General features: G+C 33.4%; 1 long non-coding RNA gene across 1 annotated transcript in view; it reads left to right on the top strand.

Annotated features, from left to right (window-relative positions):
* LOC137676732 (uncharacterized) overlaps positions 1 to 13,938 on the top strand; it is a 33,221-nt gene extending 19,283 nt beyond the window's left edge. The window contains exon 2 of the long non-coding RNA XR_011050124.1: positions 13,738 to 13,938. This is a non-coding gene — a long non-coding RNA (uncharacterized lncRNA). The remainder of the gene's footprint in view (positions 1 to 13,737) is intronic.
* Positions 13,939 to 14,456: the final 518 nt, after the last annotated feature.

Raw genomic sequence — 14,456 nt, 5'->3', positions numbered from 1 at the left:
TAAAAAAATATATAGTATGAATTAAGAATCCTCCCAAATTTTCATGAAATTGAGAGACATAAATCTTGCAAGGAAATAAACCTGTGTTGGAAAGGTGCTATTTAGTTGTGCTTGTAGCCTTGTTCACTTTGTACAAACCCAAATATAATTTGATCCTCTAGATTTAAAACTCAACTTTTCCCTATTGGGATTGTTTTAATAACAAAAGAGATCTGTGTTAGTTAGTCAGGCATTGATAGCCACACATTATATCCTGGAAACAGAATTCAATATTTATTGCTGTAGTAACAAAGCTCCAAGACACAAGAATGTGGTAGTGAAGAAAAGGATCTTCCCAAATCAATGCAACGAAAGTACGATCAGAATAATTCTCTAAGTATGTGCTGCTTCAGTATGCAGTTTTTAATCATTAAAAAGTGCAGTCTTTTGTAACTTGAAGATAAAGACTTTAATGAGAATTTTTGTGAATGTATTACTTTCCTGTTAAAATACTTGGAATACTTTGTTAACCCTAGTAAAACAGCAAATGGAATGTAAAGATGAATGGAATTGAAATAATATACTCCTCCTCTGTGGAAAAAAAGTACTATAGAGCTGAATGATAAGTTCTCTATGGAAAAGTATAAACTAAGTAGAGTATTAGAAAGAATTCTTACAGAGCATGACTAATTTAGTCCTTATTGAAGTAACAAATTTTACAAATATAACAAATCCTTATTAATTTTTGATAACATGAGAAGTACCTTACCTGTACTCCTATAGCTGAAATATCCATTTCTACTTGACTTTCAGATTTGCAGCCATATTGATTGTTCTTAGCCAAGGTCTAAATTAAAAAGTGATTAAAATAATGAACAAACATTTCAGAACAGAGGTAATGTATTGTAGCCAGTTCTGCCTCACTGCAATAAATGATCATTTAAGGAGCACCTATGTATATATATAACTATATATAGATATATATATATACACACACATGTGGTTTGCTTTAGTAGATGCAAAGGCAATAGCCCTTTCTATAAAATCTACCTTTTCATGGCTGCAGTGTGACTTAACAGCATAACCCCCCTAAAGATGGCAGTCTGGTTTTGTAGAATAAATCCAGATTCAGGGCAGAGTCTTTCAAGACTCAGCACATTCTTCTTTGAGTCCCACCTATCTTAGATGCTTATCATATGAGAGGATGAATAACACTTTGGCAGTAGCCATTTATCTTCCCTGATAACAGGGTACTCCTCAGTGATCTTGTTCATCATGGTGCCTAAAGTTTTAGACGCCCAAGGTAAGGAGAGATTGATTCTCCCTAAAGCAGTTACGTTCCTCAGAAGATTAAGAAATGAAAAGCCAGCACATTATTTTTCTTACTTAGAAGATCAGAAGAAACACCGAAAAAAGGACTATTCTAATATTGTCTCATTGTGGCTGCCTGTTCTATTCATGACACCACTTTATAAACCACCCAAATCTATTTATGCAACCTACAGATACTCTAAATGACAAAATAAAATTAAGCATGAATATAGAAAAAATCACGCATTTATCATGCATAATCTTTTTCAGCCTATAAATACATTCAAAATTGTACTAGACAAGTCTAATATCACATAAAAAAATAAAGCAACTAGTTGTCCAACTTGCAAAGAACTAACATGATCAAAGATAAAGTCTAAATGACAAAACACAATCTTACTTAATAATTGTCTACTTAAAGAAAATTACTGGCAGTAATATTTTTATATCATTATAGTCATATTGATAAAACTTTCTAGAGTAAAACAGTGTGCATTAAACATTATGTTATAAAAACCCTTGTAGTATAAAGTTAGAATGAAACTATTGAATTTCCTTATTTAGGGAAGCCCTACTGAAAATCAAAGAATGCAGAAATAGGTATCTCTATCACCGGACATCTCTACTAGGCATAGATCCATTTTGAAATCTGAAACTGATCTGCACAACCGTAAGTTTAGCGTATCTTCAAACAACTACATTTGTAGGAGACCATTTTGTTTATAATGGAACACAGCAAAATGTTCTTTTGACAGAACGTTTTGTTCCAAGTCCCTATTTCTGTATTTTACCGTAAAAATCACTTATGTGAATTATGAGTGTTGCATAGATCGGTGTGAAATACTCAAAAAGAAATTTCGATCTATGGAAAAGAGTTTTGATTTCAATAGGTTTTGCTTTTAAATCAACTGAAAACCCAGATCAAATTCCCTTTAACACATTTAGTATGCCTGAGCTGATTTATGGTTTCATTTCAACACAGCAAAAAGTTAGTACTAATGATAGGAAATAATGTGAAACTTGAGAGATTTTGGCCAAGATTCATGTGGAATCTGGAGTATTAGTAACTCCGAAGTGTGAGAAAGTAGTATGGAAATGAAGGAAATACCCGTGCTAACCTTTCATGCCAAATTATTTACCAAACTTAAAAGGTTTTGCTATATTTATAAAACAAAAATCCCAAATCGTACAACTGTGCTGAACAAGCAAGGTTCCCTCTCTTATTAAATGCACAGTGATTAAACATTGGAGACTGTAAATGCTGTTTGATAAAAATGGCTGGTGCCTGTCCCAGAGGAGGTTCTCTCTGGAACATAGTTAGACTCTGATAGCTGGATTAACACATTGAATAAATGAAGATTATGACCTTCTAGATATTATTACTGGCAATTTCTTTGTAGTCATTCTTCGGGAATATTCCTGTTGGTTTAGGAGGAGAGCGCACAACAAATTAACCATAAGTCATATGTTCAATTCATCATATTAAATAGGTTCTTTGCTGCATCAGGAGTTGCTGCTCTAATCAGAATGTGTTTTGCATGAGGGCAAAGTGTAGCACAGCTGTATGTCCCTTCATCCTGATCATTGGCTGGGGCAGGGGCTGGAACATTATGCAAAAATGAGACTGTTAATGCACTATTAGGAACTTACTTTGTTATAAAATAGCATATTGCCTGACAACTATAGAATTATTTTTACATTATTCCAGTAGCTGGACTGAATAGAGAACTATTGTGACATGTTATCCCGGAGACACATTTCAGGTACTTGCTTTGAGCTGCAGCACATTATGAAATGGCTAGCATAATCCAGAAATCATCTAGGACTATACTTTCTCCTTAAAACTTACATTCAGGAGTATTATTGGTAGGCATTATTTCACACTGCCCACAACAAAATACTTGATTACATGTTTCAATGGTACAAATATATATTTTCACCGAATATTTACACTCTTCATACATGCCCATTAAAAATATAACTCTTACCCCCAACCCAAGCATGGATTTTTCTCTGTAGCATGAGGTTTATCCTTGAAGCGACTGCTTGACTATAGTGAATAATGTAAAAAGCACATTTTCAGTCCAGCCACCTTAAACGATGACCTAAATGAATCAGTAATAGCTAGTGACAGAAAACAACTTGGTTACAGTTGCTATTGTTTGCATTAAAAAGGTCTTTTAATACTTGGATTGAAGTTATCTGGCAAAACCTTCACTGGCTTGATTAAATCATGATAACCACTTATTGACCAAAAGAAATACTTACACATACACAATCCTATCAGAATTCCTCAAGTCTTTACCAGCATGGACAAATTACAATACGGAATCTGTGAAGGATTTACTGGAGAAGTCTTTCTTTTTTGTGTGTCAGAGGTCTATGCGGAATGTAGCATGCTTAGTGCTGGAGCAGGATCTTTTCTATACCCACCATCATCGACAAAAGCAGACAAAATATGGTCAGGTAGCGACCATCTACATTTGCAGAGGCTTTTGCCTGAAGAAAATGCAGATGAGTGCCAGATGAGATTTTTACTCCCTTTGGCATTAGACTTTTGAACTGCTTAGCCTCTTTGTACGTGTTAATCTGAGCAAGCTCTGTCATTAGGCTAGCAGAACCTGTCCTAAAATATGATGGTCTAGTTGAAATACATAGGAGAGGTCTGCATAGTGCCTCTCTACACTAGATTTGAGTGCAGACAGTACTATTAATCCTCTAATGTCATAAATACCATAGGAAAGTCATGCTAATAAAAAAGACAGCACTGACACCATTAATCCTGTATACGAGTATATGAATACTGCAGAAATCTCTCTCACTTTTTAAAGAAAATCAGCATTATAACAATTTCCTGGACACATTTACATTTATTTCACTGCGAAAAATATTTATACTCTGAAAATAATAGTCTTTTAAATAACCATATGGTTTTAAGTATCATTGTTATATCTACGTCAGCTTTTAGTGAAATAGTTATGGACGTGTTATTAGCGTTTCTGGTATCTGTTCTGTTTGTGGGAAGATTTGATTTAGTTAGCAATGAAGTTTGCTCCAAGCTGAAAAATTTGTTTCAGCCTTATGTCAGAGCTATGTAAACCTGGATTATATCAATATCTAAAAAATGGCTTATAGTTGGGGGAAAAAAGGTATCTCCTAATTAAGACATGTTACAATGAGATTTTTTAATAAACTACTTCTATGTTGACAGAAATGCCCAAGTTTCATTTAGAAAAGGTTCAGCAAATTGTTGTTGTCTGATACAAGCTAGCTGCTGGATATCTGCAGAGCACTCTGGAACCCCACTCTGTTTGTGGAATTTAAAGGCACTGGTGGAATCTACAGAGTCCATACGCCACATTCCTAAAACGTTGATAAAGACTGAGTTTCGGTTACTTATATGAAATTTTTAAATATCAAAATAAACACTGTAAGTTAAAAACTCCACAAAATACAGAACTGTTTTTTAAAGAATCTCTATATTCCAGGTATTTATGAAACTGAGTTGTTCACCCTATTTCCTGCTATGAAGAAACCCTTTATAATTTTGAGTTATGGGTAGTGGCATTACTTAGAAAGGGGCAGGGAATAAAGTGACTTAAGATAATTATTCCAATAGATAACTTTCAGGTTTTTATACCAATGGATCTCATATTCTACTTACAAAATATTTTGGAAAAGATTATGTTTGTAAAAGAAACATTTGGCCGAAAGCATCTTCCACTGAACTTCTCTCTTCCCCACTCACTCTGAAGTCTTTACTCTCTTTTACTCTGGAGTGTAGAAAGAATCTGCTTCTGGGGCAGTTCCCAGTTGGAGCTTGCATCAGGAGGGAGTTGTCAACGTTCAATATATTTTAAAATACATTTCAAAAATTGAGGCATACAAAATCAGAAGTAAAAAAAAATTATTTGAAAATATGGTTTGTGTTGACAGCACGTAGATAATTGAAAACACACATGGCTAATATTACAGTAACATAGGTTGAACCTCACATCTTCAGATATGAAACCTTGAGTACGGAACCTGAATGCTAAAAAAAATAAATGAGAGATGTTACATTTATGTATCTGTGGGTATGTAAATGTTTCTAAATATTATATTATGCCTTCACTTTAGTTTCTTTTTGGAAAGAAAACCAATTTTCCTTGCTTGAGGAACTTCTTCATTGGTAAACTTAATTTCTCTTTAAAGCTATATAAAAAAGTTATAAACTTGGCTTTTATTGCATTTTTTTAGAGCTTTTCCTTGTCAATCTTCCAAAGTTTGTCTTTCACTCAGTCTTTTATTGTAAGAAATTTTGCATGCAGACAATCCACATCACAGCAAAAATTTAAATTATATTTACTTCAAATAAAGCCAAGTAAACTGTTTGCCAGTTTCAGGTGACAGAATTTTGTGAATAATTTTATAATTCTGTTCTTTACATCTAATATTTAAAATAGTTCATTGATTTTCATATCCATGGGTGGTATTCACTACACAGTCAAAATCTTTCTGTAAGTGTAGAGGTGGCTTTGGCTTGCTTTCCAATATCTAAATCCTAAATTTGTATAGCATTGTAGAAGTAGGTTTTATTTATGGTATATAAATGTATTATTCTTCCCTGTACAAACTGTGCTTCTGCAAGTAAATCTGTAATCTGCAGTGAACACAATTAAATTGACGAGACTCCATACAGGAATCAGACTGCCTGGATACAATGCCAATATAGGACCGAGGGAGGTTTTTTATTCTTTTTACTCAGCAGAAAATAAATATAAATATATTTCACTAATGCTTTACAATATTTATGGGAATTAAAATATCTAAATTTTGTCATAATTCTTGTTTTGCATATTGCTTTTCTTATGGGTAAAATAACCTAGTCTGTTATTCAAAGCCATGTTGAAAACAGAGATAATTTATGTCCATACAAATGTCAGGATTATGTATATGAGTTTTAGATATTCACACTGGGTATAACTTTGATATGAGAATAAAACTTGTATCAAATATTTTTCCAATATAAACTGTATAGATTTTTGAAAGACTACTTAATCTTCACAAATGTTATAGAGATCACTTTTCTCTGGAGCAGATGTCCTCTCTTACTTATATTGATTACAGGAATAAATGCTAATAAATGAGGCATCTTTAGCTAATAATAGCAAAGATATAATTTATAGTACTAAGAAAATTGTATTTTTCCCAAAAGAAGCCCTCTACTTTGCTCACATTTAGTGCAATGGCATTATTTCTAGCATGAAGAAATCAGAGATGGACAAAAATATAAATACAGGTTACACATATAAGAATATTTGCATCAATTATACATATACACTTAAAACAAAAAATGCCTTTTCTTTTCTTACAACTGTCACTTTAAAATACATTACATTTATACATTCTTCCTGTTCACCGAGTGAAACTTCCTTGCTGTTTTTTCCTTCAACAGATATTTCTGATCGGTAGCTAAAATAATACTTATTACCTGCAGAAAGCAGTAAGTAAGAGAGTGTTGGGATTGGCAGAGATGCATTTTCTTTATGTTTCTCTCACCACAATGTAACCGTGCTAGCACGTCATAGGCTTTTCCAAAAAAAAAAATAGAATAGAAAGAATAGACTCTCTCAAAGGGTAGGTAACTGGACAGATGCTGGGGTATGGTGTCAAATCTTTTACCATATATGACAAAGAAAAACAAAAGGTTACTAATTGCAACACACTGGTCCCCACTTGCAAACATCGCATGGTTTGTACCACTTCAGCAGTCCTTTTTCTTCCCTACTTAAATGGATCCCATGACTGGTTCTGCAAGTCAGAACCAACAAACCCTGGTAGGACTGGGCAAGGGAGTTACCCAGCACCTGCCTGCACTTAGTTAAGCTCTTCATATTCTCAAACGTGTTTGAATGTCACATCTCATTTCGGTATGTGAGAAAACTACATCTATGCCACACTCAACAGCAAGTTATATGCAAGAACAAAGTAAAAGTAACTAAAAGAGAAATTTCAAGTGAGGGAGTTTTTTTAGTATAACACTTTAAATGCATTTTCCTATATAATATCACAACAGCAAATAATAAAATATGGACTGAAAGCTAACAACTTAGGCACAGTTATAGATTAGAAGCTGTAAATGTTAAGTGTTAATTCAGAATGAGAATCAGGGAGGTCAGAATTACAAGTTCAGCTGGAGAATATTTTTAAAACATGTACATTAAAAAACAAGATCTAAAGACCTACCAAGTTTCAATTCATACATGAAATAATCAATGCATAGAAAGAAGGACAAGTTTCACAACAGGAACTATCACTTTAAACTTATCATTTAAATTGTTTATAGTTTCCTACTAGCATTTACCTAAAACATGTTACAGCTTTGGGTCCTCATTTTTACCAATGAGGTAAATAGAAGGTTGTCTTGTCCTGAAAGGTGAAAGAGGTTGCAAAATAATAGCTCTTTTATGTTTATAATATATCTTTTTTTTTTTTTTTTTGCCATTTGTCAAATGTAGTAAATAACATTTAGCAAGTCTGGTAACAAACTTTGGTTATGTCCCAGATACAAATGGAGCTAGACAGGTCAGTCATCATGATTTCCGTGTAGTTTGGGATCTAATTGTCCTTTTTGCTTTTAAAAGTCTTCCCTTTGAAAATACAATAACAAAGCAGTATATGTTTTTTGTGATTATAATGAGAACTGAAAATTCCTGTCTGCTAATAAAGGTGGTAATATTTGTAAAAATAAGAACGGCACTGCTGTGCAAGGGCGGCTATACAGTGTTTCCATGTACAATGGCAATCCTGTAATTTCATATTTATATTACAGAAAACTACTGCTGTCCTGACAGAGTATTTTTTCCATCCTTTTTTCACTAAGAGGGACAAAGGGAGTGTCCAGGATGTCTCTAAAGGTCTACTTCTACTTCTTGCCAACAGTTGGTGCACTACTAAAATTTAAGAAAAATCTTAATATATTTAGACTTCAATTTCTGAAACTAAAGTATTATTGTCTAGAAATTGTATTGTCTAAAGTATTATTATACAGAAATTTACTTCCTTAATACAATTTGTCTACTTTTTCTCCAAACATCACAAAAGCCATTTAAAATTTAAATGCACCAAAATGTTTTTAAAAATATTTTTAACTACGCCATTATTTGAGCAAAGATTCTGGCAGCACTGATGGAATTTGCTTTATGTATTGCTATGGTTTATACTTTGTAATTGTATAATTTGTTTTATTTCAACTGCAACTCAAGAGGATTGCAAAGGAAGGTATGAATAAACATGAATTTGAGATTTTGCAACTAAGCACAGGAGTGTAATGATGGTAATTTTTTCCCTACAAATCAGCTCCTTGCAAGAAGCTTTAAATGTTTGATTTCCTCCACAGAACTCAAACCAAACCACTGATAGCATGTTATTAAAATGAGCAGCGTGCCTGTGTATGTCCCTTACAGCATCATCCTCTTATAATTGATTTGTACAATACAAAAGCCAGTACAAAATATTGCACAGAAAGGAGTTTGCTGTTACCCTACCTATACAGTTGCCACAAAAGCTGCCACTGAAACATCTCTCAATGCATGCCAGAGATTTCTACGTTGTGAATGCTGAGGAATTTGACTGCATGGTTTTTCATAGAATCATAGAATGGTTTGGGTTGGAACGGACCTTAAAGATCATCTAGTTCCAACCCCCCTGCCACAGGCAGGGACACCTTTCCTCTAGACCAGGTTGCTGGTTTTAAAGAAACCAACAGGATCATCAGTTTTATACAATGATTACATTTTTGCCTGCTGATATTCATCCATTCTTCTAAGGAAATGAAAGCAATGTAAGACGACGGGAGTTACAGCAAACTGGTAGTGTTTTAACTTTTCTCATGCTTGTGAATGCAGATTCCAATTAAAAAGCGATGATAGTTAAAGCTTTTGTATCTTATTTTCATTTTCCCTTCCAATTTGTGAAACACAATAAGATAGAGCACTAAAATAAGGATGAAGAGAGAAGGACAGAGGTGGCAAGAAATCTAAATGTATATCTAGATATAACCAAGATTGTTTATGCCAATGAGCTCTGCAAAAGGATAAGCACGTGTTTATGCGACTTTCTCAGTCAGGGAGTTGGTTCACAATGGTCTCTTACGCATGGTATCCTTTATTGTTCATATTTCGAAGGCCTTTTTTCAAGATTCTAAACAAACAAATCAAAAGTTAAATTATTATCCCAGTTGTATAAATGGAGAAATTGAAGTATTGAAGCTGACTGACTCTGTCAAGTCAATGTTTACTATTAGAAATAGGATTAGATTTCATGTCATTACTCCAAATCTTGCATCCAGTCTTCTAGCCCTGACTACTTACTATAATGTGACACATATTCATGTGTTTGGTTTTAAGTGATTAATACCCAGGGAAGAGCAATTTCCTGAATATCAGACAAATGACAAAAATTTCTTAAGGATAACTCAGACATTGAAGATAAAAGACATAACATTTCATGTTATAATTCTCATCTTTCCTGTTTCTCAGGCATGTTCTGATTCATCTCTGTGGAATACCTCATACACTGTAGTTTAACTTTACATTTCTATCATGACACCAACAATTTGCCAAAACAGCAGTTTCCCTACACACTGAGTATTGCTAGCTCTTAAATCAAATGTATACTGTCTGCTTCCCTCTCTGCTCTCTGTCTCAATTATTATTTTTCTGAAGATAAGAAAATCCCATTTTTACCACTGGAGAGCCAGGCTGCTTAGGTCACAAGATTCTCTTGGCTTAATCCTTGAGTATGAATCATGAACTTTCCCTAATAAGTACTGGCATTCTTCAGATGATCAAGCTAGCTTACTATGGCTTCCAGAGCTTTCCACATTAATTATCACCATGTTTAAAGTATCAAAAGCAGTAGTTGACTAAGAATTATTAAGACGATAAGTTGTTAATTCTTATGTTTCCTTTCTGTCCTCTATTTCTCACTCTTGTGTGGGTTGATATTGTAAATGGCAATAATACAACCCGGTTAAAAGAAAACAAAATATGAAAAAGATGATGAAAAAGATAAATCAAACTGAAAAAGATCTATGTGAAAAAATGGAAACAAATTCAGTTGCTTTCTACACTACATGGCTCGAAAGTAAGCTAGAAATGCCCATGACTCCTGTTCAGAAAAAGCTTTTTTCTCACATTCAACATCAGGAAATTGTGAGATAACTAGACTAATAGTAAGCCTCTACTCTGAAAATTACTCATAACCCCTGCAAAAGAATCATAGACTCTTCTGAGAAGTCAGAGTAAATGCCATGTGATTAAATAAGTGTTCTGTTAATAAATAAATAAAATGAAGACCCTAAAAGGAAAAAAAGAAACTATTTCTTAACACTTGAAAATGGAAACAGAATATTCACTCTGGATTCAGAGTATAGAAAATTGCTGAGATAAGACTAGACTCTACTAAGTACTTTAAATCTGGAAACATGAAGATCCTGGACAATTCAGGAAAGATTTTATATTCATGCACCAAATTCAGATAGTAAATCTAGTAGAAGTAGAACAAATATGAACCTATTCACTTTAGCTACCAACAATATTTTTGTATCTTTACCAGGATTAGCACACCTAAATAAAGATCGAGTAAATTCCTCAAACAGTGTTTTAAGCATGGCACAGTAGAACAGGATAATAGAGTATTGGAAAAAGTAAGGAGGTTTGTACTTAACTGGTAGCTAATTAAACAATGTGTATGTATGGGCTCATTATATATGTAATAATAACAGGACACATCCAAGTCATATTCAAAATCACTTGGGAACTTTTATGAAGACAACAAATATTTTTACAATAGCAGCGATTAAGCCTGAAAATAAAAGCAGAAAGCCCTGAAAGGAAATCAGAAGTGAGTCAAAATCAGTAGTGGTTACTCTCGTATTTATCATCAGAATTGAGTCAAAATCACCAGGCATTACTCTATATTACTAAGCTGTAGTATAAGAATGCAGTCAAGAGGAAAAGAAGAAACAAGAAGAAAAGAGCAAATCCAAGACACATTTTCAATATTATTTCCAAAGCTGACAAATTTGAGAAGAATACCACTAAAAGTAGTATTAAATAGAAAATGCTTCTTTGAGCACTCAAAAGAATTAGTTCTCAAAAAAGAACTAAAACCAGTGAAGTAACATTCTAGTTTATGTTTCTCAGAAATATAAAAGTCCTTTGAAATAAAATTTAGATATGATATTTACAAATTTAAAAAACACACAAAAATATCTTAAAGGTTCAGTATGGCCCTTTTTTGAGGAATGATTTAGTGACATACTTGAGCAAGTGAGTAGCTGAACCTGCATCTTGCTTCCAAAGACTTGCATAATTTAGCACCCAAGTTCAGGAAACAACTTTGTAATACCAACCTGATTCAGTAAACTATTTGAAGACACAGGGTACTGAGCACTGAATTTAATATTTGCTATGTACTTCATAGATAAACAGAATCTTTCTCCAGAATGAAGGGGTGTCTGGAGAAAGAGTAAAACATTCTCTAGTTCTATTAACTGTTTTTCTAACTGAGTACAGAATACAAAAGTTGTGCAGAAGATCTAGCATGGATGGGTAGAGATCTATGTCATCCCTTTTTTAAAAAAAAGTTTCATACAGGAGTAGGCTTACTTGAACATTATTTATTAGAGATAAGCTCAAGCCACTTTAAGTGAGAGCTAGACACACATAAGCAACACTTCTGGGAAAAAACTTTAATGTATTATTTCCAGACTTGGTGAAAAACACTGCGAAGTCTTATAAACACTTCATAACATCATGCAAAATTTAAACTGAAATTTTAGGCTACTGCTGTGATGAGTATTTAGAGGAGAAGTTTAAAGTTTTCCAGAAGCTGTACTATTCAGTTGTTAACTCTTTTTGTCCTGTTCCTCATTACCCCTGAAAATGTTTTAATTTGTTTTGTTTTTATGGAAGCATACAGATGTGCAGAAAGCCTGCTTAACAATTCATATTAAAAAAAAAACCAAACAACAAACTGTAAAGCTCTGCTGTCACAAAACACAGCATAACATCTTAACCTAATAAAGTGTTGCCCTACTTTCTGATTTGCAGACCTCGAAATAGGAATTTAAATATTTTACTTAAGCACTGGGGCAAAAAACTTTGAAAAAGTTATCTTATCTGGGTACTCCTTCCAATCCTACACTGGAAACTGTAGAATGAGAAACTGTTACCAGACGTGATAATATACATGATGTGAATTAGTAATGGGAGCCATATTCAATTACTGTTGTACAATGGCATAAGTAAGTGGAAAAGAAGACATAAAAGAAACTATATCCAATGTTCTTTTCTTTTGGATGAAATGAGCTCGCATAAAACACAGAGTTACAAAAATGAACCAAAACTATAAGGCCAGAGTGCTGGTGTGGCATGCTCTTAAGAAGAATCTGTTTATGGCTTCCATATGCTGTACAAACATAAAAATAACAATGTATCTGTGCAAAAAATACAACTTCTTATTTATGAAAAGCAAATTGTTGATAAAACTATTTTCAGATAGCATTAAAAGCAAAGATTATAAAAATAAAGGTAAGAATATAGCAAAAGTGAGACAATTTTGAATGCTAGACAGGTATACAAATTATTTTCTAAAAGTTCTATCAATTAATATTAAGCATGTCATTCTTTATGAGTTGTCTTTGCTCAGATAGCTCCATCATGAATCCGATGGAGATTGTCAATTAATTCTTCATATTCTCTATGTATGGCTATATTAAAGTATAGAAAACTAGCAATCTGAATTGTAAAATTTGAAAAATTATGCTTTTCTGTCAAGTGGAGTTATATACGCAGGGCTTACAACATCTTTCTCTTCAGTCAGCAGTTACTTCTATTGTTTGTTTTCTTTAGTCTCTCAAAGGGACAAAGGAAGGAGAACAATACATTTTCTCTGAAAAATACTGCTCTTAATATATCATATCTCCTTCCAAGTATTAAATTCAACTTAGTATATGTAGTGATCAATAGAAATGGACTTTATGGGGCAGGTAGTAATTCAGTAAGGCAACAGCGATTAACACTAACATAAGTCACAGGTACTGCCGGCGAGTGTTCTCTGTGTTTCTACGCTAAGGGTTTCCTCTTGTCTGACGTACTAGTAGTTTTACATTGTACACCTAACTGATTTTTTTCTTATGCATGTAATGCATTTTAATATGTAAGTTCAGAAATGGCAATTATGTAAATTTAACATTCAACACTTATCCCTTTAAACTGTTTCTTCTCCTTCTAAGCTGTTCATGATCTTCACTTAGCTACCTCATTTATTATTGGATAATGCATACGTATATGCAGAATTCTTACCACATCCCACCACTGTTTACAAATTCAAAAAGCAGCTGAGTTAATTCCTTCTTCATAACAAAGAATGCAGCATGTTATTTTTATGTACCACTAGGAAAAAAACTGATGAAGAGGAAATGAAGCAGGGGAACAGAAAAATAAAATAAGAAATGAAATCCAAGTTTCTAACGCAGCGATGTAATGCCAAGAAACTGCTCCCAAGAAACTGATTAACTGCCAGCTTTTCTACCTGTTGCCAAGAAAACATTGCTGTGTTCACTGATCCTGTAATTAAACTGACTATGTTCTGAAACAACTTCTTCTGAATTGTGCCATCTTCTGTAAAGGGGGAGGGAGCTTCATTCCTATAATACACCAATAGAAAGATGGTTCTCTAAAAAGTAGGTAGAAGGGCAAGCTTGGTTTAATCATGTACACACATTCTTTAAAGAAAAAAATTAACATTTGGAAAGAGAAGTCTTGTTGCCTACAGACCTTTAGTGGGAAGCACAGAACTATAGTTTGCATTGTTCAAAATACTAATGTGCAGGGCAAAAAGTCTTGATTGCTATTCTTTAATACCCTGTCATACCAGGAGTCTTGCTGACTCCTGTGGTTTTCTTTATCAAAGTTTTAAAAGTGAGTTCTTAATTCTAGTGTTTTGTAGGATTTTCTTGCTAGGATTTTTAATATTTAAGTTATTACAATTACCCATGCTAGTCAAGATATTTGTAGACAAGTATGTCAGTAAAACATCAGATCACACCAGTATACTTCTCCTCGCACATTTTATCTTGTTCAACCAAGATTTCGTAAAGGCTGACTATATTCTCT

This window comes from Nyctibius grandis, chromosome Z (genome assembly GCF_013368605.1).
Source record: "Nyctibius grandis isolate bNycGra1 chromosome Z, bNycGra1.pri, whole genome shotgun sequence".
In the NCBI taxonomy this organism is placed as follows: Eukaryota; Metazoa; Chordata; class Aves; order Nyctibiiformes; family Nyctibiidae; genus Nyctibius; species Nyctibius grandis.
This window is presented reverse-complemented; position numbering and strand designations above follow the sequence as displayed.